The sequence below is a fragment of the Eriocheir sinensis genome, chromosome 22, assembly GCF_024679095.1.
Source record: "Eriocheir sinensis breed Jianghai 21 chromosome 22, ASM2467909v1, whole genome shotgun sequence".
NCBI classification, from domain to species: domain Eukaryota; kingdom Metazoa; phylum Arthropoda; class Malacostraca; order Decapoda; family Varunidae; genus Eriocheir; species Eriocheir sinensis.
In genome coordinates, this window is record NC_066530.1 from 8,643,964 (window position 1) to 8,668,328 (window position 24,365).

The window sequence follows — 24,365 nt, forward strand, 5'->3', positions numbered from 1 at the left end:
AGGAAAAAATGCAGAGATCAAAACATGTGTGAAAATACCCATGAAATATGTGCGCAAACCCACACGGCCATGCACGGCTGAGTAGCCCATGACCATGTCAGATATTTAACGTAGGTAGGTTAGGTTAGGTTCGTTAGGTTGGATTTAGTTTGGTTATATTTAAGATTTTTTTAATAAGAATGTGTGAGAGGCTTTGTGCTGCACCATTGCTGTCACTGGCAGCAGAGCAGGCTACAGTGGTGAGCCAGGAGTTTATGCTGCCCACGGACACATATTTCAAGGCTATTTTCACAGTTCTTTTGATCTCTACATTCTTTCCTATAGGCTTTCCAGGAGGTTTGAAGGTTATTAGAAAACATAGAGGGCAACAGAAGAGCAGTTGGTTTAATAAGGAATGAAATAAGGAAGGGTGCATAATGTAAATCTTGACCTTTTTCTTGTGTGGCATGTTTGGACATTAGGCACCTAACAATAACTTGCATTCTGAAATCCTGAGATCGTAAAAACACGCATGTTCACTGGGAAAGTACCTCCTTGACAGTTCTCTGGGTGGCCGTATGTGGCGCAGCACATATGACCAATACCGTCTACTGACCCAACTCTTTTCCGTTGTTGTGTTTACATTTTAACTTTACAACTAAAAGATTTTTCTCCTTGACCTACTCTTGTATTCTGACCATGTGCCACTACAGCTACACGGAAGACACGCCCCACCAGTCCTTCCCCAGCCCGCCCCCGTGCATGCCTGGCTGGCCTGCCTCAGCTGGCCGGACCCAGGACCGGCGGTGGCCCCAACAGGTAAGGTGGCCAGGTAAGAGTCCGGCCGTGCCCCCTGAGCCCCCCTGCCCACGTACGCCCTTAGCCTTGATCCCCGTCCTTAATTAAGTCTCGGTGCAGCAGCTAACAGGACGAGCCCCGCCGCCACACGCCGCCTGGGAAAACACGCCGAGGTGCTGCTCCCCGCCTGGCCGTGCCCCCCCAGCCCCCCGCCTGGCCGTGCCCCCCGCCCCGTGTGCTCACCTCGCCCTGGGCCTGGCCTGGGGGTGGGTGCCGGCGCGGTGCCCTGCCAGAGGTGCCCGGGGTGCCATAGGGCCGCGCGGTAAACACTGACTCAGCTGACCGTGTTGTGCTGATCCCCAAGACCGTTCGGGGCCGCTGAAGTGAGAAATACCTCCTCGCACAGAAATAACTCGCTCTGATGTCCACTACGCATTCATTCACCTGATTTTGTTCTATTTTTGTCTACTTGTGACCTTTGAGGTGGTTGATATTCCCTGCAAGAATACAACACACAGGACCAACAGACCAAACCTGCAGGGACTGAGTAAACATCAATGTGGGGTAATTCTTTTCAAAATCTGCCCTATTCGTTTGTTATAAAGCCTTCTCTTGATTAAAAGTGTTATTCCGATGTTTGTGCCGTGTATTGGAGCCGAAACAGGACAAGAAAACGATAGCGGGGAGTGAAATATGGAAACAGTAAGGAAGTTGAACCTCTCTCTGAGAGCTATTTTGCAGCTGCGAGCTGATTCCTACAAGACAAGACACCTTCGGACCAGGATGTGGACTGACCAGTGGGCCAGTCAATAGATCTCTGCTCAATATATTTGGTTCATTTACCTATATTTATTGAATCTTAAAGAAGATGCTTTATCAGTAGCTTGAGCAGCAGAAAAAGTGTTGTGGCGACCTATAACACATCCGGCGCCCACCACATTCGGAGCAGGATGTATACGGAACATTATAGGTACTGAACGTGCTTGGCTTATTTATCTACATTTATTGCATTCTAGGGAGGCTATGTTTATAATTATTTCAAGTAACAAACATAGCGTTCTGGCGACTTAACACATCCGGTGCCCACCACGTACGTTCGGATATGGTATTTACAGCACATGTTTGGCCTCTCGTTTCATATGTACCGTAACTTATGAGGCATCAAAAAAGCAGATTTATCTTTCCTTGAAGCAAAGATTTAAAAAGTGTTGTGTAAATACCAGCTGCAGCCGGTGCCCAGCAACCTCGATATCGGTGCATGCCGGGTATCACACAGCACATGGAGGTATAATGAGAAACTGTAATGCGATGAACATGCCAGCACGTACTTTACATAGGCTCCCCACTCAATGATGCAGCACACGCTCGGCGGCCCAGCCCTCATCTGACTATTGCCATGCATCAAGGTCGAAGCAGTTTTAACTCCATGGTGGTACATGTCAATACGTATACTAGTCATGTATCGGGTATCCGCATCCGCATCTGCGGAACATCCGCATAATTTTTCACATCCGCATCCGCATTTCTGATAAATGAAACATCCGCATCCGCATCCGCATTTCTGATAAATAAAACATCCGCATCCGCATCCGCATTTCTGATAAATGAAACATCCACATCCGCATTTCTGAAAAATAAAACATCCGCATCCGCATTTCTGATAAATGAAACATCCGCACCCGCATCCGCATTTCTGATGAAATAAACATCCTCATCTGCATCCGCATCCGCATTTCTGATAAAGGAAACATCCGCATCCGCATCCGCATTTCTGATAAATGAAACATCCGCATCCGCATTTCTGATAAATGAAACATCCGCATCCGCATTCGCATTTCTGATAAATGAAACATCTGCATCCGCATCCGCATTTCGGATAAATGAAACATCCGCATCCGCATTTCTGATAAATGAAACATCCGCATCCGCATTTCTGATAAATGAAACATATCCGCATCCGCATTTCTGATAAATGAAACATCCGCATCCGCATTTCTGAAAAATGAAACATCCGCATCTGCATCCGCATTTCTGATGAAATAAACATCCTCATCTGCATCCGCATCCGCATCCGCATTTCTGATAAATGAAACATCCGCATCCGCATTCGCATTTCTGATAAATGAAACATCCGCATCCGCATCCGCATTTCTGATGAAATAAACATCCTCATCTGCATCCGCATCCGCACTACACAAAGAGGATGTTGCGGATATATTTCATTCATTACAGAGTCAAAGTCTTACAGATCACAATGCAGACTAGTACAGAGTACAGAGCTTGAAAAGTTGAGGAAAATGAATTAATGCATGTTAATTTTCTCCTAAAATTACACCTATCCATTTCCTTTCAAATTTATCCCCGGCGCAATGCTTCGGGGGCACCAAAGTGAAGAAGATCAACCAGATTTTTGTTCCGCATCCTGGTAACACACATGTGTGGCTGAAACTCGTCAGAAAGCTTTGAAATTACAAATTGCATTATTGTGTAACAAAAGCAGCTAACATCTTGCAATAGGTAGGCGGTGGCTGAGTGGTCAGTGTGCTGGCCTAACATTCATGGCGCCATGGACAACGTCGGTTCGAATCCCCACGCTACCATAGATCTGCATTTTTCAGTTACCGTCGAGTGGCCTAAGACTACCCACATGCTGTCCAGAAGACCACCCATCAACCCGGACTCTAGAAGAAACCGTCCAAGTGAGTCAAGAATGAGTTCCGGGGAGTAGCATGAGCCAACCATAACTGGCGCCACTTTAAAAAGAAATGCCTGCGCCATGAGGGGCTTGGGACGATCACCAAGCTCAAGAAAAAAGCTTACCGGCGCTACAGGCCGAGATGTAAAAAAAAAAAAAAAGTGCTATTTATTGAAGTACCAAGATCATGAACACATCCGCAGCCGCGTCCGTGAGGATGTCATAATTTGACATCCGCATCCGCATGCGCAGTTTGGTACAAACTGATATCCGCATCCGCATCCGCAAAATATGTAAATATGACATCCGCATACACATACCCGCATCCGCGGATCTCTAATCTGACATCCGATACATGACTAATACGTACTACATGGATATTTTGCGGGATAACTTAATTAACATTTAAAAAAAAAAAGATTGTTGCCATTCGGGATAAGGTGTGAGACGGCAACAAATGTTTGACAAAAAAAAAAATGGCTGGATATGGCAAAAACCCAAACCACAACTCACTTCTTCTACGGTAGAAGGATCGAGCAGCTCAGAGGCAAAAACAACAAAAAACACCAAGGCTGCTCCTGTAAAAGTAAATAAAATTGATCGAGAGGGCAGGAAAAAGATAATTTTCGGATGGAGAAATGTCTTGATAATTCCCTCTTGAAAGAGTTCAAGTCGTAGGCAAAAAGGAAATGCAGACGATGGAAGACTGTTACAAATTTTACCAGCGAAAGGGATGGAAGAAAGAAGTTGCTGGTTAACATTGGCATAATGAAATTGGATACCATATAAAGCCCACATGTCACACATCCGCGACTCAAGAGCCGACCGCGGTGTAATGCCACTGAATTCCACATCATCATGCGCCCACACGACATCTGCGTGTCTCGAAACACACTAGAAATTAATCCAGACTCGGAAAGGGTTTCACCGGAGCCGGGAATCGAACCCTCGACCGACTAGATGGGAAAACAACTCCGTACCCAGTCGGTCAAAGAGGTAGGCTACCCCATTCACTGAATGGTTTAGGGCAGTGGTTCCCAACCTTTTGTCTGCCGCTTCCCCCTTTAAACAGTTCAACTATCCGAATTCCCCCCTTCATGTGGACAAGGAAAAAAGTAGCAAAAACACGAAATTCACTTGCTTAATAACACAAATAACATAGTAATCAAATAGTAGCCAAACAAAAAGAAGTCACTGCCTAATAACACAATCAATAGCTCTGATGCCCCGTTTCCGCCGGGAACTCCCTTCAATTAAGGGGGTGGCCATGACAGAAGAGTCTCCAGTTTTGCCTCTCCAAACAAACATTTCTCGCACATCTAAATCCTCGCGTCCCTCTCTCACCCCTCTCTTTTATGTATTCCTCAACTCTATCCTCCCACCTCACTGGGGGTTTTCCAATTACACTTGTCCCTTTGATATTACGCATATATTGATTCAATAGTCAATATTCTACGAGATTTTTCTTTTCAGTCGACTAATTGCTACAATAGCAATTAATATTTCCCTCAGGTTAAATCCCCTCCCTGGAATCCTTAAATTTCCCCCAGGTTGGGATATGCTGGTTTAGGGAGGCCTTCAGCATCAGGCAGGTCAGGCACTATACACGGCTTTCCCCTCAAATCTAAATTGATTTCGTGTCTGTGAAGTTACTCTTCTCCCACTTTCTTTTACGGAGAGATATGATTTGGTAGGACAGGTCTATCTGGATGAGGAATGCAGCGTCCTCACCCTTCCCGAGCTCTTTCCTGTTCTGGGCTGGTTTGGGGGAGTTTGCACCCCCTCCCCAAACATAAACCTTTTCCTTACCAATAACAAAATGGAAAGCAGAGATCGGGGCCCGTATCCACAAAACTCCCATAAGCTAGTGATTTTTGTCAAAAGCAGGAAAAATGGCCGATTTCAACCATAAAGCCGCTATTTCACGGGAACGATTTTGCTCGGGACCCAGACCTTCGGGCGGTGACTTTCGCTGAGCTGCTGTAGAAACATGACATGCACTAATCACACGAGGATGCTACGTTTGATGGGCATTGGGCAATCTTGGTCTTGATCTCGACTTTCAGGGACCGTATACCTACTTTCAAGTAAAAATATATGTAGATTAATTTCTATCAGTCATATTATGTTTTAATATAGTTATTCTTACACCGAAAATAAAAATGCATTTACATTAAATACACACCTCACACTTCTTCCGTCCCTTCCTCACCTCACCTACTGTAGATGAATGAGATGGATTTAAGAGTTGCTCAGTTGATACAAATACGGTTGGAGATTTAAATGTAATGGTTAACAGTTTTAAAGACAGAGAAGGCAGAAGGTGAATGAATAATAAGTGTTCACGAGTAGTATTGTGGAGCGAAAACATTGGATTGCAAAAGACAATCAGAACCCAACAAGGAATAAATGCGATATATGCAAAGTCCCTACCTATTAATATTCATAGTAGTATAATATATATATATATATATATATATATATATATATATATATATATATATATATATATATATATATATATATATATATATAAATAAGAGAGAGAGAGAGAGAGAGAAAGCGAGATCAAGGGAGAGCTATCTTTTTCTTTTCTTTTTTACGTCGCGGCCTATTGCGCCGGTAGGCTTCTTCCCGGTGGGTCCTGATGGTCGGCCCAAGGCTTCTTCCCGGTGGGGCTTGATGGTCGGCCCAGCCCGTTCTGGCGCAGGCGAGTGTTTATAGTGGCGCCATCTTGCATTGACTCATGCTGCCCTCCCGGAGCTCATCTTTAATCCTAGAATCTAGAGTCCAGGTTGATAGGTGGTCTTCTGGACAGCATGCGGGTAGTTTTAAGCCACTCGGCGGCGGCTGAAAAATCCCAGCGTTCTCCTGAACGCGGTGCCGTCACTCTGTCGACTCAGCCACCGCCTCCCCCATCTATAAATTAAACTACTATCAGGGTGAAGTGAAACGGCCGGGCTAACGTGAGGGGGCTGCTGAGAGGCAGAAAATAGCTCCAGCCAATCCGCTCTAGTACCCCCTCGATCTGGTTCATGAGCAGAGTCCCATCCGTGAGCTTTTGTTCACGGATGGGGCCTGCTTAACCAAAATCGTCCTTGTGATATACCGGCTTAAGTCGGCTAAGTCAGCCATAAGTGTTATGGTTTTGCCATAAAATAATTAAAATTGACTAAAGGCAGGTTGGAGCACCCTTCGTGATCCTATATTCAACATAAGCGACCAACATGGCGGCACCACAACATCTCCGGGAACCCCTACTCACGAATTTTCGTGCCAGGATAGACGTTCTTCATGAGTTGTGACGAAGAACTTTTTATCGTTATGGCGCGAGCCTCGAACTTGTTGGGGGGCTCGACTGCGCGCGGCAGGCTTCCCCGATGCATCCGCATCCGCATCCGCATTTTGGTGTGGAGTATCTACATCGCCTTTCGTGACGCGGTATCTTGCTACAGCTGAGTCTCCTTCACCCCAGAGAAGGCTCACCCGTGCCAACATACCACATCAAAGTCCTTTTTTTTTTTTTTTGGCGGGGGGGATATACCCCAATGGAGGAAGACGGTGCATGCCGCGCAACCCCCCAGACGGCTGGTAGAGAGATAACCAATTCTTTCAAGGAGGAGGCCCAACAACGGGGCTGAGGGTGTCGGAAAGAGCCCACCTTAATTTCCACCCCCATGGCACCGGATAGGTCTCGAACTCACGCTCTAGCATCCCGCCGAAGCGCAAGGCGGAGACTCTACCACGGGACCACGGGAGCCCCCCATGAAAATCCTTAATCCTAGTTGTTCGTTTTGCTAATGTTGTGTTTTGTATCTGATTTCTTTTTCTTGTTACACCTTTTCTGTATTATCCCGTCTCCGGTGTTATTTTTCTTTATTTGTCGTGACCGTGTTGTGTAGTGTATCTACATCGCCTCTACCTGGTGTCGTATCTTTGTCCTTTGTCGATAAAAACACGTCGCAACAACTCGTTATCCTTTCTTTGTTTCCAAAATGTTGATTCCTTTGTCGATAAAAACACGTCGCAATAACTCGTTATCCTTTCCTTGTTCTCAAAATGTTGATTCCTTTGTCGATAAAACTAAACCATCTTAAAACCACAGTTTCCTTTCTTTGTTTCCAAAACGTCGATTCCTTTGTCGATAAAACTAAACCAACTCAAAACCATATTTCCCTCTTTGTTTCCAAAATGTTGATTCCTTTGTCGATTAACGTCGCAATAACTCGTTATCCTTTCTTTGTTTCCAAAATATCGATTCCTTTGTCGATAACACTAAACCAACTCAAAACCATATGTGATCCTTTCTTTGTGCCCAAACTGTTGATTCCTTTGTCGATAAAAAAAACACGTCGCAATAACTCTTTATCCTTTCTTTGTTCTCAAAAAGTCAAGTTCAAGAAGAGGTACAGGGTGGATCGTGCTGGCCTGTTGTTCGTCACTGACTTTGACACGTGATTGGCAACAGGACTGAGAGGAGCCGTGCGGTCACAGCGGAGCTGAAAGTGGCGTTGACTCTGCGATACCTCGCCACCGAGATAATGCAGCAGTGCAGCGCAGATGACTTTGGAGTTTCCCGGGCCACAGTCAGCAGAATCATCACCCAGACCGTGGATGCTCTCGTGACACAAGAGAATATGAGGCGGTTCATGGGCTTCTTTTTAAACCGGGGGGAGCAGCAAAGAATGAAGGCGGAGTTTGCCGAAATTGCTGGTTTTCCCGGTGTGGTGGGTGCTGTTGATGGCACCCACGTAAGAATAGTGGCCCCACATGAGCACGAAGAAGTGTACGTCAACCGCAAGAACTACCACAGCATCAATGTGCAAGTGTTATTTGATGCACAGTACAAGCTGCGGGCCATGGTGGCGAGGTGGCCAGGGTCTACTCACGACTCACTAAAATGTTTGTTTACACCGTGGTGCCGTTGAAGATGCAGACGGAAAAAAAATACGTGCACATATTCCTTACAATGAAGATACTATCGCTGTATTTCAACTAAATATCAATTGTTTATATTTATAATTCCATAATTATATATAAGAAGTGTAATTTAGGTTAACTGAAGACATATTAGACGTCAAAGCAACGCGGAAGATTGGCAACGCTGGTTACTCCCAAGACCGCCCCCAATCCTACTTGGAAGTGCTTGTGGCGCGGTGATGAAACACGCCCAAGAAATTCTCCCAACTGTGCGTGACGTCACCACGCTTGGGAGAGCACTATGATGAAACCCACCCCAGTATCCCACCCCGACATTTACGTCAAGGTCAGCATCCCACCCCGACATTTACGTCAGGGTCAGCATCCCTCCCCAACATTCAAGCTGGGGTCAGCATCCCACCCCGACAATTAAGTCAGGGTCAGCATCCCACCCCGACAATTAAGTCAGGGTCAGCATCCCATCCCGACAGTTAAGTCAGGGTCAGCATCCCATCCCGACAGTTAAGTCAGGGTCAGCATCCCACCCCGACAATTAAGTCAGGGTCAGCATCCCACCCCGACATTTACGTCAGGGTCAGCATCCCACCCCGACAATTAAGTCAGGGTCAGCATCCCACCCCGACAATTAAGTCAGGGTCAGCATACCACCCCGAGAGTTAAGTCAGGGTCAGCATCCCACCCCAACAGTTGATTCAGGGTCAGCATCCCACCCCAACAGTTAAGTCAGGGTCAGCAACCCACCCCGACAGTTGAGTCAGGATCAGCATCCCACCCCGACAGTTAAGTCAGGGTCAGCATCCCACCCCGACAGTTGAGTCAGGGTCAGCATCCCACCCCGACAGTAGTCAAGGTCAGCATTGAGAGCCGAAAATGTGGATGATGACTTTTTCCTTTTTAAGATATTGTGTTTCTATGGTATTCTTTTTTCTGTATTTTCCTTGTGCTGGTTTTCTCTTTCTTCATTTTCCTTTTTCTGATGTTTTTTTTCTATATTGGCTTTTCTTGGTGCCGTATCCTGCTACAGACGAGTCTTCTTCACCCCAGAGAAGGCTCACCCGTGCCAACATACCACACCAAAGTCCTTAATCCTAGTTGTTCGTTTTGCTAATGTTGTGTTTCGTAACTGATTTTTTTTTTCTGGCATTCCTTTTCTGTATTATCCTGTCTCCGGTGTTATTTTTCTTTATTTGTCGTGTGATAGTGTTGTGTAGAGTTTCTACATCGCCTCTACCTGGTGCCGTATCTTGCTATAGCGGTCTCCTTCACCCCAGAGAAGGCTCACCCATACCAATATACCACACCAAAGGCCTTCATGCTGGATTTTTGTGTGTTTTTGTTTTATTTTTTCCTTTTTTTTTCTCATCTGTGGTTCGATCTTATCTATTTCCTGGAATTCCTCTCCAGTATTATCCTATTTCTTATGTTCTTTTAGTTTATTTTCCTTATTTTCGGTGTTCTCGTCTGTAATATCCCTGTCGTGGAGTTGTTCTGAAATCGCCTTTCCTTGGTGCTGTGTGTTGATACGAATGAATCTCCTTCACCCCAGAAAAGACCCGCCCATACCAACACACAACACCAAACGCACTCTCCTCCCCCCGCCCCTGGACACTTGGGATCTATGGCACCGCCATGGACGCCCCGAGGGAGCCGGAATCCCTGAGCCCTGCGACGCTCGCCAGGGAGACCTTGGGCTCCCTGACGCTCCCCAGCACCGCCGGGGCGGGGGAGGGCGGGAACTCCAGACAACTGCAGAACAACTCCAGACGGGAATATTAAATTAATCGTAAACACTGTGACGGCGCAAAAGCTACGTTTGTCGAGTCTGGGATGGCAGGACGCCGGCCGAATGTTTTCGGTGCGGCATCCGTTTCCCTCTTTGTTTCTGATTTCTCTCATTGTTTTTTGAGAGAGAGAGAGAGAGAGAGAGAGAGAGAGAGAGAGAGAGAGAGAGAGAGAGAGAGAGAGAGAGAGAGAGATTTACATAGATAGATTTACATAGAAAATCAGACCACACAGACCCCATGGTCCAGACTAGGTGGTCTGTCCTTAAACCTAAGTGATTCTACATTAATCAGAAGGCTCCAAAACGATGCATTTCAACTCTAGTTGATATTAAGTTGATGGAAGTGACGGTCGAGCTTGTTTTTGAAGGAGTCAATCGTGCTACACTGGACCACTGACGGTGGGAGCTTATTCTATTATCGCACTACAACGTTAGTGAAGAAAAATTTGGTGCAGTCTGAATTTACTTGTCTACTTTGAGTTTTACGCCATTGTTCCTCGTACGAAAAGTGTCATCGATCATAAACCATGTTGATCTGTCTACATTCGTGAAACCATTAAGTATTTTAAAGCATTCGATCAGCTTTCCTCGGAGGCGACGTTTCTCAAGAGAGAACATGTTAAGGGTGGAAAGCCTTTCTTCGTAAGATTTGTTGCGCAAGGAAGGGATCATTTTTGTTGCCCGACGCTGAACATCTTCTAATTTAGCAATGTCCTTTGCATGGTGGGGAGACCAAAACTGTACCGCATATTCCAAGTGGGGTCTGACTAAACTATTGTAGAGTGGAAGTATTACATCTTTATTCTTGAATAAAAAGTTTCTTTTAATGAAGCCCAACATTCTGTTTGCTTTATTTGCTGCATCGATGCATTGCTGTGAGAGAGAGAGAGAGAGAGAGAGAGAGAGAGAGAGAGAGAGAGAGAGAGAGAGAGAGAGAGAGAGGAGACCATTTTAATAGGTATAATGCTTTTGTAATGCTTTAATCAGTTGATATTGTTGTTATTACTAATATATATTTATCTATCTACCAGACATGGGGCGATTACTTATGTTATGTAATCGATTACTACCACGATTACTTCATATTTTCACGGTTACGATTACGATTACAATAAAATTAGGTGTAATCGATTACGATTACGATTACATGATGTATTAATCGTGATTACAATATCGTGATTACAGGAAGGACTGAAAGGTGAACTTACAAATTTCATACACGTGTACCATACTAAATATTTAATTGCTTGATTTACTACAGATATTTAGAGTACATACTTGCTGTACGAGAAACTTAAAAACTTTGCTTATGTAATCCCAAAAGTAATCACGATTACGATTACATTTTTAATGTATTCGATTACGATTACTTAAAAAATACTAATAGGGTAATCGATTACGTACGATTACTTGAAAAATGTAATCGATTGTAGTCGATTACGATTACAGATTACGATTGCCCCATTTCTGGTGGGGGCACACCTATTAGGCCTACTGGTCCGGCATGAACAATAGTGCCCTTCCTAAGTGGGTAGCTATGGGCATCTCCAGCCAACTGCAGCCAATGAATGGCTTGAGCGAGTCGATAGATCCTGCAGGTAGGTACTGTGGATGAGAAGGAAGCCTGCATAGAGACTCGTCCGGGGGGACCCCAGGGTTTGGTGTCGTAGGGTAGGCGAGGCGACGCGCTCACCGGAGTATGCTCCTACTGATTGCAGACAAACGCAATAGTGAAACCAGATAAGCGAGATCGTTTTTGCGTTGGCTCTCGGGGGTCCTTTCCTCCCTGGCGCTGTGCCACACAGTCCCCACACCTATCTTTTCCTCTCATATGCTAGCTATAGGTAACATGAGAGGAAGAGATCGGTGTTGGGACAACGTCGGTTGGAATCCCCACGGTACCACCTGGAATTTTTCAGTCACCGCCGAGTGGCCTAAGACTACCTATGCACATGCTGTCCAAAAGCCCACCCATCAACCCGGACTCTAGAAGAATCCGTCCAAGTGAACCAAGAATCAGTTCCGAGGGGCAGCATGAGCCAAGCATAACTGGCGCCACTATAAAAAAATAAAAAAATAAAAAATTGCCTGCGCCATGACGGGCTTGGACCAACCACCAGGCCCCTGAAATAAGCCTACCGGCGCTACAGGCGGAGATGTAAAAGAAAAATTATACTGCACGAGTATCGCTCATCCTTGACAGCTCCACATGTGTTGCTCAGTGACCTATAGTACCACTCCACTTGACACACGGCCTCAGACTGAGGTTTGGATCTTTCTCGAAAACTATAATATAGCATCATATGTTTTAGGATCACTTGTAGGCTCTAACGCATATTATAGGCTACATCTGTGTATTTAGCCTAAAAATGTTACAGAAATGTTATTAGATTTCAGATAAAGCAAACCGATGGGACACAATGTTGTGTTTATCAGCACTTGTTGCCTATAATACAAGTATAGCCTATTAGAGGAAATCGGAGAGGCAATATTCATCTAGCCTAAAAATGTGTTATCTTTATAGAGTCGATCCTGAGGCTGAGGGTCCTGTCGCTTCGGCCGTCAGCCATTAAGGCCGTAACGTCCAAACTGGTAAACGGCCGATTGTTAAACGGCCGAGGCAACATATATCCTAAATTGTTTACGGACGAAATAACAACTTTACCAAGGAGTATTGTTCATCGTAGCAGCATGACACATTATGTATACTATCTCGACTTCCCATGAAGCCGGAATTTTTCAGTCACCGCCGAGTGGCCTGAGACTTCCCACATGCTGTCTAGAAGACAATCTATCAACCCGGATTCTAGATTCTCTCTTTAAAAGGGAAGGTTAGTGATCGATGAGCTTCGGGGGACAGCAGGTGCTAAGCAGGATGGCGCCATTATAAACACTTGCGTACGCCACAACTGGCTGGGGCCGATCATCAGGCCCCACCAAGAAAATCTATCGGACACCGTGGCCACAGGCGGAAACATATATATATATATATATATATATATATATATATATATATATATATATATATATATATATATATATATATATATATATATATATATATATATATATATATATATATATATATATATATATATATATATATATATATATATATATATATATATATATATATATATATATATATATATATATATATATATATATATATATATATATATATGTATATATATATATATATATATATATATATATATATATATATATATATATATATATATATATATATATTTTTTTTTTTATATTCAGAATCCAGAGAGAGAGAGAGAGAGAGAGAGAGAGAGAGAGAGTAAAACAAACGAATAGAGATACCTGGTTTCAAAATAGTCGGAAATGAGAACTGATGGTTGGAGCTTGAGTGTAATTTATTTTAGCTTTCCGGCGGCGCCAAATTCGCCCTGCGCCCTCCGGTCTTGCCGAGTGATCATGCAAGTATTTATTTATTATTTTAATATGAACACATGTGTTTGTTATGTGTTTGCTTGCTTGTTTCATGTTAGTTTGGTTAGGTTGCTTTAAATTGTTCCTCCACATCCTATTTATGGCTCCTGCATGTATTATTATTTTGTTTACAAAGGAAAGTCCTAAAAATATTGCCATTAACTGAATAGGTATAGTGATGAGCTGAGTTATGACTGACGAGTATAAAAATCCTGCTGGCTTTGATAATAATGTAAAGGTTATTAGTAGGACCACACACTGAGATCTGTATGGGAAGGTGGGGCAAAATGGCACAGGTGGGTAATGTGGACCACCCCGTTTTCTGTGTGCTTAGCTTCTGCCAGCTATTGATAAGGACAAGGACTTACTCCTCGGCTCATTAGTCAGCTGTAACACCGGAGCAAGTTTGGACGCCGTCGTTTGTTTGTGTGTGAAAAATCCCAGAATATTTTATCACCAGCTGATCTATTTGTAAGGGTCTGATAAAATCGTGTTAGTAGGAATACTGTGACTCATAATTTCGTGTGTTATTGCACGATTCTTTGGTGTTACTCTGTGAATGAGTCTGATTACTGAAACATTTTTCTGCACCACCATTGTTCCGTTGAGATTGTTGTTAACATTTTCATTGCCCTTGGGGCAAAACGGCCCACTTAACAATAATTAATTTTTGCTGCTAACTAACTCACAACTTCACTGAACAAAGATAAGGACAAAGTGTTATCTGTTTCTTTTATATGAATATTAATTTTATGTTCAGGAAGGTAATGTCACTTTTCATTTGTGAGTTCATGCTGTTTATGCTATTGAGCAAAAGAACAATTATTTTTGTAATGCATAAAGAACTTTTATGTTCAGAAAGGTAATTTCACTTTCACTTGTGAGTAGTTTCATGAGAGTTCATTGGTGTTCATGCTATTGAGCCACAGATCATTTATTTTTGTAATGGAATAAGAACTTTTATGTTCAGGAAGGTAAGATCACGTTTCATTTGTGAGTAGTTTATAAGAATTCATTGTTGTTCATGCTACTGAGCCTAAGAGCAATTATTTTCTAATGGAATAAGAACTAGATTATTTTAGTTTTATGTTAGTAATCTTTCTAGTATGATTCTCTATCAAAACGTATTGTTGTGCTGGAAGCTTCCCCCGGCGTCTATGGGACTCTAGAAGGCTCCAGGAGGAGCGAGCAGGGGGGCGGGGAGCAAGGCCCCGTCCGCGCCCCGCGGGGCAAGCGGCAAGGCGCCAGGCGGGAAGCGTTGCCAACTCGCACATATTTTTGCTATGCATGTTCTTGTATGATCTAAAATATACTGTAACGTTCTAGACTGTACTGTTCTGGATATATATAGGAGAAGAGGGCGAGAGGAGACAGTTCCAGTCATAGTAAGCTAGTGGCCAGTCAAGAGTGAAGTGTACTACTAAGGAAAAATATTAAACTACAGAAGTTGTGCAAAGTGTTTACATATCTCCCTCCCACGGAGTCTTGTTACGGCGACACGGAACCCAGTAATACGTCCGGCATAACAGTATGTTTTGGCATGTTACCAAGCATTTCCATATGAGGGCCATTTTGCCTCATATGTGAGATCCGTCTTGCCCCACCCATTGTACAAAGTGGCCCACCTGTGGCTATTTTTTTATTTTTTTATTCTCATGAGTAAAGGATCCAAAGTGGTTCTTCCAAAGAGAGTTTATTTTGTTTAATGATGAATAAAGATTGCAAAAACACCAACTCCCTGTGAATATAGTACAAAATTGCTGCACCCAACATCACCAAATGTGGGGTACAAACCTGGCGGAGGGACTGTTTTTTGGGCGCCATTAAAAGTAATGGGCTAAAGAGTAGCTTAGCCGGATATTTTGTTTTTATTTATTAATGATCCACAATACATCATAGAGTCAAATCAGAGTATGTGCTTATCTTTGTATTGATTCATACACACACTGGTAATATTTCTGTGGAGTCTGATTCACTTATTAGAGTGAAATTCTATTGTGATAAACAGTCACAAATTCGTGTCACTAGTAAAAATGAAACTAGTAATTTAAGTTTTGACACCATGAAATATACACAAATAGATAAATATGAAAGCTCACTAAGTCACAATAATTAAGTGACATCACCTGCTTTGCGCAGTAAAAGTATGCTATTTTAGGTGTCTGACACCCGCAATATGGCAGGCTGCTGCTGCCTCGGCCACAGATTATTGTCAGATTGTCATACTCAGCCGCTTATATTTCCCGACTTCCTGCCCCAAAACTGTCTTCTGGGCTCCAATAACGAAACTAATTCATAGTTATCGTTAAAAGAGTAAGATCCTGATGTTTCTTGGCAATAGTTAGGCGTCAGAAACCGTTAAATACTATGCTCTGAGTACGACAATATGGCAACGGTAGTTATACGTATTTTCATATTATTGTTCTGTTATTTACTGAATGTTGTGTTCAAGAAAAAAGAATACTCATAATTTTAGTTAGTTTTTGGTAATAAGGATTCTTTACGAAATACAAGTTTAACATTACCTTCTGTTACTTAGGAAACGTACTGAATCCTGGATCGTCTATGGTGATGCATGTTAGGTGCGCCCACCTTCCTGATTGATTGATTGATTGATAATTTATTGTTGCAGGTAAACAACAACCAAGATAATGTTCTTTATATGTGTATATGGCCACTTGTATAGCTCAGATGGCTGACTATTGGTGGTGGTGGTTGACCGGTGCGGGCAAGGCAAGTATAGAGAGGTAGCGTCACTCTCATAGAACGTGAAGAACCAAATTTTGAAATGAGCTTTTTTATTAGGACCTCTCGGATGTTTTTTATGTTATAAACTACTTCAATAAAATAAAATGTGGTGTGGATTTTTTGTTATATACCCTATGAAGCAATTGTCGATGAATGAAAAATATAAATAGAAATGTTCACGGCATCTCATCCTGGACGATGATTGGCTGGCGTCCCGATAAGCTCCGCCCCTTCCTCGAGCCTAATTAAGCCCCGCCCCATCCTCGTTGTCTGCCCAAACCGACGACTTCACACACCTCACTCCCACCCTGTTTCCTGACCCCAACATTCATTTTTACGAAAAACTAAGACCACCATCATCTTCCTGAGAAAATTCTGCATCACACTAGCATAAATTTGTAACAATAATGTAAAATTACACATACGAAAATCAGAGTTAAGTGAACTATGGAGTAAACATTTTCTTGCACTTATTTCCCTTCAACTCCTTAGTACTCAGCTGGTTTTCGTCGCATCACTTTTATAAGCCCAGATCCTGAATCTGCATGCTTTTCTGCTTCTGATGGTGTGTGGTACGTCCCGAGGTAAAAATATACATAGGGTCAAAATCGCCTCCGAACATAAGCCGCGCCGTGACGGCTTTCATTCGCCTCGGCATTTGTTTACTCAAGTCAGACTCGCCGCTCACACACAGATGGGGCGTGAGGTGAGCGAGTCTGATGCATAATTTTCGAAGATGATGGTGGTCTTAGTTTTCGTAAAATGAAGGCTATAGGAGTTGCCAACGAGTGATTTCCTCCCGCCTGTATGCCGATACCTTCTCTATACTTGCCTTAGGTTGGGGGGGGGGGTGACTGGAGTGTGGGGGGGCGGCTAACTAAGTGGCTGTTGGTGGTGATGGGTGCTAACTGACTGGTGGTGGTGGTGGACCGGTGGAGGGAGGGGGTGACTAGTAAGGGGGGGAGAGCTGAGTGGCTGACAATTGTTCTTGGTGGTGGTGGTGTAGGTGGCTGACTGGCTGAGTTGGTTGACTGGCTGACGGGTGGTGGTGGTGGTGTGGTTGGCTTACTGGCTGAGGTGGTTGACTGGCTGACAGGTGGTGGTGTGGCTGGCTGACTGGCTGAGGTGGTGGTGTGGTTGGTTTACTGGCTGAGGTAGTTGACTGGCTGACGGGTGGTGGTGTGGTTGGCTTACTGGCTGAGGTGGTTGACTGGCTGACGAGTGGTGGTGGTGTGGTTGGCTTACTGGCTGAGGTGGTTGACTGGCTGACGAGTGGTGGTGGTGTTGTTGGCTTACTGGCTGAGGTGGTTGACTGGCTGACGAGTGGTGGTGGTGTGGTTGGCTTACTGGCTGAGGTGGTTGACTGGCTGATGGTTGGTGGTGGTGTGGGTGGCTTACTGGCTGAGTTGGTTGACTGGCTGACGGGTGGTGGTGGTGTGGGTGGCTTACTGGCTGAGGTGGTTGACTGGCTGATGGTTGGTGGTGTTGTGGTTGGCTTACTGGCTGAGTTGGTTGACTGGCTGACAGGTGGTAGTGGTGTGGTTGGCTGACTGGCTGAGGTGGTTGACTGGCTGACAGGTGGTGGTGGTGTGCGTGGCTGAATGGCTGAGGTGATTGACTGGCTGACAGGTGGTGGTGGTGTGGTTGGCTGACTGGCTGAAGTGGTTGACTGGCTGACAGGTGGTGGTGGTGTGGGTGGTTGACTGGCTGATGGGTGGTGGTGGTGTGGGTGGTTGACTGGCTGACAGGTGGTGGTGGTGTGGGTGGTTGACTGGCTGACAGGTGGTGGTGGTGTGGTTGGCTGACTGGCTGAAGTGGTTGACTGGCTGACAGGTGGTGGTGGTGTGGGTGGTTGACTGGCTGATGGGTGGTGGTGGTGTGGGTGGTTGACTGGTTGATGGGTGGTGGTGGTGTGGGTGGTTGACTGGCTGACAGGTGGTGGTGGTGTGGGTGGTTGACTGGCTGATGGGTGGTGGTGGTGTGGTTGGCTTACTGGCTGAGGTGGTTGACTGGCTGATGGGTGGTGGTGGTGTGGGTGGCTGACTGGCTGAGGTGGTTGACTGGCTGATGGGTGGTGGTGGTGTGGTTGGCTGACTGGCTGATGGGTGGTGGTGGTGTGGTTGGCTGACTGGCTGACTGGTGGTGGTGGTGGTGTGGTTGGCTGACTGGCTGATGGGTGGTGGTGGTGTGGGTGGCTGACTGGCTGATGGGTGGTGGTGGTGTGGGTGGCTGACTGGCTGATGGGTGGTGGTGGTGTGGGTGGCTGACTGGCTGATGGGTGGTGGAGGTGTGGGTGGCTGACTGGCTGATGGGTGGTGGTGGTGTGGGTGGCTGACTGGCTGATGGGTGGTGGTGGTGTGGTTGGCTGACTGGCTGACTGGTGGTGGTGGTGGTGTGGGTGGCTGACTGGCTGACGGGTGGTGGTGGTGTGGGTGGCTGACTGGCTGACGGGTGGTGGTGGTGTGGGTGGCTGACTGGCTGATGGGTGGTGGTGGTGTGGGTGGCTGACTGGCTGATGGGTGGTGGTGGTGTGGGTGGCTGACTGGCTGACGGGTGGTGGTGGTGTGGGTGGCTGACTGGCTGATGGGTGGTGGTGGTGTGGGTGGCTGACTGGCTGATGGGTGGTGGTGGTGTGGGTGGCTGACTGGCTGATGGGTGGTGGTGGTGTGGGTGGCTGACTGGCTGATGGGTGGTGGTGGTGTGGGTGGCTGACTGGCTGAGGGGTGGTGGTGGTGTGGGTGGCTGACTGGCTGATGGGTGGTGGTGGTGTGGGTGGCTGACTGGCTGATGGGTGGTGGTGGTGTGGGTGGCTGACTGGCTGACGGGTGGTGGTGGTGTGGGTGGCTGACTGGCTGATGGGTGGTGGTGGTGTGGGTGGCTGACTGGCTGATGGGTGGTGGTGGTGTGGTTGGCTGACTGGCTGATGGGTGGTGGTGGTGTGGTTGGCTGACTGGCTGACGGGTGGTGGTGGTGTGGGTGGCTGACTGGCTGACGGGTGGTGGTGGTGTGGGTGGCTGACTGGCTGATGGGTGGTGGTGGTGTGGTTGGCTGACTGGCTGATGGGTGGTGGTGGTGTGGGTGGCTGACTGGCTGACAGGTGGTGCTGGTGTGGGTGGCTGACTGGCTGACAGGTGGTGGTGGTGTGGTTGGCTGACTGGCTGAGTTGGTTGACTGGCTGACAGGTGGTGGTGGTGTGGTTGGCTGACTGGCTGAGTTGGTTGACTGGCTGAAGGGTGGTGGTGGTGTGGTTGGCTGACTGGCTGAGGTGGCTGACAACGGGACTGAAAAAATATTTGACTCACCTTTCCTTGTTCTTAGGAAATTGAGATGATAACTTAGGCTTTTCCTTGCGAGAACTGATGCAATTTACAGCAGCACAGAACTGAGCGGCCATCACGTTGTTTGCCGCCAGTCATGTTAGGCGAGACACTGTCGCGGCAGTGTCACCACCAAGGATTCTACGTAGAGTCTTCTCTAGACTCCTTGGTCGCCACCGTCGCTGCTATTACTGGGGAACGTCGCGAGTGTCCTCTCTTTACTGCTAATCTCTCCGATGAAATGCTACAAAATACATCTGAGAAGGTTTCGTCCATTAAAATACTGAAACGCAGGAATACAAACTTTGCACTTCCCTTATGTCTCTCCCTAGTGTAGTGCAGTAAGTGGCAAGCTCGGTTTCGGTTAGCTAACAAACCCAGGGTTCGAACCCCGGCCTGGGCTGTTGATCGGCATGCAGCCCACTCAGATATTCATCCGCCCTTTCGAGCTGGTCCATAAATGGGTAAATGAGGAAACTTGGGGAAGGTAAACTGTGGTAACCGGATGGCACACTGGCCCTGTGTCCCGGGGTGGTGGGCTCTTCCCACCACAGGCTCAAGGACCAAAGAGACGGGTTTGAGCACCGAGCCCAGGCGCAGCTTGTGCGTATGCTCCCTTCACATTAATCCCCGCCAGACGCCAGCAGGACGAGAGCGATGAGAACGAGAGGGCGGCGTGGGCCTATATATATACATATATATATATATATATATATATATATATATATATATCTATATATATCTATATATATATATATATATATATCTATCTATATATATATATATATATATATATATATATATATATATATATATATATATATATATATATATATATATATATATATATATATATACGATAGTAATTCATAGATATTGTTGAAATCGTTGGATTTTTTTTTTAATAGTTTAGGGACAGAAACCGAAAAATACAATGTTCTAAGTACGACGATCAGGGAGATGCTTGACAGGCGCGCCAAAATGAAACAATATTATATTCCATAAATCCCATACATTCACCTGTCTTTAATTAATTCAAGACGTCCTCTCTCCTACAACTCTCCCCTCATAGGTTCACTAAAAGACAGGTGAATACATATTTCAACCTTCCTGTAGAAGATAGTCATTAACATTACTCAAGGTACTGAGTAACAGTAAATGGACGTGGAAAAGCCCTTGTGAAGAGATGATGAATGAAACTAACTTTGTGCCCATTTGGAATTCTAGACATAACGGTGCATATAAGTCTAAAATCTCTAAATAACCTTAAATCCAGTGACTACATATTGGTAAAATGTAAAAAAAACAAGGAACAGTTAATGGACCTGGGAAAGCCTTGATGGAGACAATGAATAAAACTTACTTCATTCTTACTGGAATTCTGGACATAGTGACATGTTGTAGTACTAAATAACCTTAACCCGGTAGAAGCGACGGGCCAAATCTGTGGCTTTACCGTGTAGCAGCGACGGGCCAAATTTGTGCCATGATATAAACCCCCAAAATAGATGATACATAATCTGATCACAAATGCTTTGACATATATTATGAAATGGTTTGTGTGAGGGGTGATTTTTTCTCATTTTTCTTGCTTGGAGGGACCATTAAGAAACATGATCCCCACTGCTACTGGGTTAAACCTAAGAAGAAAGGAAAAAGTCAGTGATCAAAACACCCCTATTTTATTGCCGCAGCCATGTGTATACTGAACATCATTTTTTAATTATATATTTATATGGAAAAATAAAAAGGGATCCAAAAATAAATATTTATTAATACATTCACCCTAATTCATCATACACATACATTTTTCTTTCTCACCACTACCCGTTTCTTAAGAGGAAATCATGTAAATAACTGATAACAAGGTTTTTATTTTGCCTCGACATCAGAAAATCTTCCGTACTTATGAAATCTTACACCAACACGTTCTTAGCTGCTGCTGCTGCATCAGTGACTGTAAAGAGGTAGAGCTGCCAAGATGTACTCAACACAAGTCCAAGTTTGACATTATTCAGACAAGGGTTATCCAACGCTCACGAGTGACAATGTACGTACTCAACAAAATACATCTTAAGCATCAGTTTGCTATCATTCAGAAATATTCAGCCACCTGTTATCTAACACAAAAAACTGTCAAAATCTATACAATAAATAATGCACCAACTTAAGTCCCAATCTAGCTATCATTCAACTTTGTTCAGGCACATGCCATCCAACACTGACAGCTACCAGGATTAGTTACCAAGTTATCACCTTGAGTCACAGTTTGGTATCATTCAGTTGCTCAGACACTTTTCATCCTATACTGAGGACTGATGAGATGGGTTTGGTAAAATACCCATCTCAAGCCCCAGTTTGCTATCATTCAGAGTTGTCAAGCTGTGTTCCCTCTAACATCAAATTTGTCAAAGATGTAACATATGACTTTATTAAATGTCGTACATGTACTCATTATGTGGCTAATCTGTCTATTTGACCCATTTTTCATGGCGCAGTTAGTTGGTTTTGTTGATTTTTTTATCACTTTTAATGACTGAATTTGTACTCTGAAAATACAAGAATTCTAATTCTGCCTCAAAAATGGAATCAAAGAGCCAAACTAGAAACATAATTGATTATAAATAGTAATATGATATTTAAGAAATCAGGCAATAGACTTTACAAACCACACCATTTTAAGTTGAAGTTTGTTTACATTCAGAGGTGTTCACATCCCTTTCATCCAAGACTGATCTTTGCCTAGATGTAGTCACAAAATAAAAATATTGAATGCCCATGGGTCTTTGGTACTGAATTTGAGCAAAATCTATAGACATGGTGTTGTGTCAGTTAGGTTGGTACCAATGGGTAGACCCCAGCCACTGATGCCGACTTAATTGAAACAAAGCCATGTCTATATAATACGCTCAAACTCGATTCCAAAGACCCAAGGTTGCTTGATGCTTTTTTTACAACTGTACCAACACATTCCATCTTAAATCATTCTGAATTACAAAAAGTGTGTGGCTCCCAGAACTGACAATGCCTAAAGTTGTATATGATGCATGGTCGATACTTTTATTGACGACCGTACTGAACACATTTCACTCAAGTCCCAGTTACATGTCACTCAGAATTATACAAATTTATGCCTCCCAGGACTGACAATTCCTAAAGATGTATATAATGAATGTTCGATACTTTTCTCGACAACGGTACTGAACACATTTCACTCAAGTCCCAGTTACCTATCACTCATAATTCTACAAACGTGCGCCTCCCAGAACTGACAATTCCTAGAGACATATTAAATACAGCGCATTATCTTTAGTACCAGTTGAGCATTGTCCAGGAGTATCCCATCCATCGGCAAAGACTGCCAAACATGTATACAACAAAACACAATTTGTAAGTTCTAATTTGCCACCACTCGGAACTGTTCACCCACCAGCCATCCAACACTGTGTGACAAATGCCAAATGCCAAAGGTATATTCAACAAAATGCATACAACAAAACACACAATTTGTAAGCTCTAGTTTGCCATCACTCAGATCTGTTCATGCGCATGCCATCCAGTACTACATAACAACTACCAAAGAGGTATATGCTGTCCCTTAAGAGTCAACCTGCCCCCTCCTGTAATTCAACAGTGTGTGAAGAGCCATCCATTTACTGTATTCCTCCCTTCACACTACTCGCACTCCTTCGAGAGGGAAGCTAACATTAAGACACCTTTGGAACTAGATTTGGTTAGTTTTTTTCACCATCCTCCTCTGTCTTGATGGGGCAGTGTGTTGTGGAATATTGTTTTCTATATATAATTGTGTTGTCTGTGTAGTCTCTCCTGTACCATATAAAAAAACAAGGATGTACTGAACAAAATTAGTTTTTTTGCCATATCTTTCTGTCTTGATGGGGAAGTGAGTTGTGGAATTTTTTTCTATATATAATAGTTGGATGTACTTTTTTTGGAACTAAATTTGATCAAGTTTTTCACCATATCTTTCTGTCTTGATGGGGCAGTGAGTCGTGTAATATTTTTTTTCTATGTATAATTGTTGTACTCTTATTCTTTCTCCTGTGCCATATAAAAAAAATGAGGATGTGCTGCACAAAATGCCTTCCTAAGTTCCCATCTTCCATATATAATTGTGCTGGCCATACCATTAAACATTTCGTTGCCCAAGCACACACATTTGACATGGCTTTCATAGGAGTTGTGGGCCTTTAAAGGGGTATTTTTTTTTACCCTGGTGGAAGTTTCACAAACCTTCTGTACCATGAACTCTAAAAACACTCAGAAGAATGCATTTTGCCTCTTTTGGCTTTTATAAATAAGTTATGTGAGTTGGTAGCATCTAAGAATACAATAATATAAGAATACAATATATAAAACGGCTGTACTGAACAAAATGTCTTCCGAAGTTCCCATCTTCTCTATATAAATGTGTTGTACTCTTAGTCTCCCTTCTGTACTATATAAAACAAAACAAGGATGTACTGAACACAATCTTCCTAAGTTCCCATTTCCTATCATGGAGAGGTATTCCAGCGACTGTTTCATCCAACACTGACAACTTCTGATGGAAAAACGAAAGTGCCTGCTGATGTGCACTGTCCCTGAACCAAGGAACAAAATCAAGGTGTACATAGAGCCA

The 24,365-nt window shown here is 44.2% G+C and overlaps 1 protein-coding gene across 1 annotated transcript in view; it reads right to left on the reverse strand.

Moving 5' to 3' along the window:
- Nucleotides 1-1,175, reverse strand: part of LOC127001995 (acyl-CoA:lysophosphatidylglycerol acyltransferase 1-like) — a 54,199-nt gene extending 53,024 nt beyond the window's left edge. The window contains 1 exon segment of the mRNA XM_050867306.1: nucleotides 1,021-1,175. The gene's annotated coding sequence lies outside the window, so the exon portion shown is untranslated.
- Between the last annotated feature and the right edge of the window lie 23,190 nt (nucleotides 1,176-24,365).